Here is a 2,322-nt window from a genome sequence, read left to right on the forward strand (position 1 = left end):
CCCAGGGGGGAGGGACGCAGGAAGGACAGTGACTGACTGCAGCAGGCGCCTTTCCTATGCATCAGTCTCATGCCTGTGGAGGGCGGAACCTGCTGGATTTTGTGTCAGGTCATGTCAAGGCCCTTGGGTGGAAGAAGGGGTTTGGCCTCAGGACTTAGCCCCTGGTTTCCAATGGCCCCCTCCACATGGCATCCTTAAGTGCTCACACACAGAGTCCCCATGAGACGGGGATGGGAGGGGGGTCCCCATAAACATGATCACCCACCCACTCGCACAAACAGCAGAGACAGACACACCCTCACACACAGGGCTGACTGCCCCCCATGCAGGTGCGCATGAGCATGCTCGAGAGCACACACACACACACACACACACACACACACACACACACACTCCCGCAGCCTCCAAGATTTTAACCCAGATAGAAATATGTTTGCCGCTGTGTGTTGGAGCAAGTATGTGAAGGCAGGGTTGGAAATGGAGACGGGGGAGACGGAGACAGAGATAGAAACGGAGAGACAGAGAGACAGACCAAGAGGAAATGACAGAGATGGCGAGAGGCATGGGAACAGAGACGAAGGTAGAAAAAGGAAAAAGAAAAAAGAAGTAGACAAAGACAAACACCCGCACAGAGATAGACAGAGGCCAAGAGACAGAGGCCGCGACAGAGAGGCAGAAACGGACATAGACAAAAAGAGAGACAGAGATGGAGAGATGGACCCAGGAGCAGACACAGAGGGACGGAGCCGGGAGCCATGAGGAGCAAAGCAGAGACCGAGATAGACAGAGACAGAGGGCCCCTGCCTCAGGGCTGGCCACTAGATGCTGCCTTACACTGGCCTGTCTCAGCAGGGGCCTGGGGTCTTTGTTCCCACACATGTGGCCTGTGAGCTTTCTCCTCAGTCCACACGGCACCACTAGCCCCACTTCCTGATACTCTGGCAACGACCAGCCAAGGGTCTGGTGCTGTGTTCACTGAGCCCACCATCCCCCCACCATCCCCCAGGCCAGCGCCCGGGTCTCCCCCCCCCCAGGCTGCCAGTGCAGCAGCCCTCCTCCCTCTCCTCCCGCCTCTCCTGCCACCACCATCTCCTTGTCCTTGTCTCCCCCACTCCCAGCGCATACACACTGAGGGACTCACCCTGGCGGCTTGGCTTCCGATGGCCTTCTCTGTGCCCCAGGCCCCCCCTCCACATGCCTGCAGTTGCCCCGGGGCTCTGCCACCCCAGCTTCCTACCGCGTCCTGTTGAGCTTGTGCTGAGGGGGGGGCGCAGGGGCTTCTCGGGTCTCCCTGCACCCCCCCCCCCGTCTGTCGCCCTCCCCACCCTCTAGGGGAGCCCGGCCTTCTTCTTTTGGCTACCACACAAGCAAGCCCTTGCCTCCTCTGGTACTGTGCCCCCCACTTTAGTCCCCCCCACACCAGCTTCCTTTCTCTTCACTCACAGACACAGCCTCTGCCCCTCTCCCCAGCTCCCCGACTCTGTCTTGCCTCCCGGAGGACCACCAGACCCCTTGTCGGTCTGTCCTCCTCCTCCACTGTCCCCGTCAGTCTGTCATTGCTGGGAGCCTGGCTCAGTCAGGTCCCCACTGTCCGTCTGTCTATCTGTCCTGGGGCCTGCCTCGTCGTCCCTCTCCCAGCTCTGCCTCGCTTCCTTTCTCTGCGATTACAATTTCTAGTCACACGGCAGTGCAGAGCCCAGCTCGCTCCCTCCCCACCCCCTCCCTCCTTCTTTCTCTCCTTCCAGCGGGGAGGGCACTCCCTCCCTCATTCCCTCCACCCTCACTCAACTCCCCCCTCCCAGCTAGCTCGGCCAGGGGGTGGCCTCCCCCTCCCCCGCTAATCAAAGGCTCCGTTATCTAATTAACCCGTTGGTTCTGGGCAGTCAGGAAAGGTCGGGGGAAGCGGGGGAGGAAGGTTGTCGACTATGCTGCCGGGGAGAGGGGTTTGGACTGTGCCAAGCTAGAGCCTCATGGCACACACACACACACACACACACACACACACACAGCAGCCTCGGCTGCAGAACCAGGCTGGGCTGCGTGGACTCCGTGCCGCTGGACCAAGGCACCCCTTCTACATGCTCAGGGTCCGTCCTGGCATTCCTGAATCTGCTCCAGGACCCTCCACTACCTCATGAGCCACTGATTCAACCCCATTCCAATATCCCAGCCAATCTATGCCAGCCAACTTAGGTCCATGTCACATCAGCCTTTCAGCTGGGGCCACAAAGAAAGCTACCCCGATGCCACCCACCCTGCCTCAGCCATGGACTAATACCCACCTCCTGGTGCCCTCTGCAGAACAGGCTGGGAAGCTACACT

The sequence above is a fragment of the Micromys minutus genome (assembly GCF_963924665.1).
Source record: "Micromys minutus genome assembly, chromosome: 32".
Lineage (NCBI taxonomy): Eukaryota > Metazoa > Chordata > Mammalia > Rodentia > Muridae > Micromys > Micromys minutus.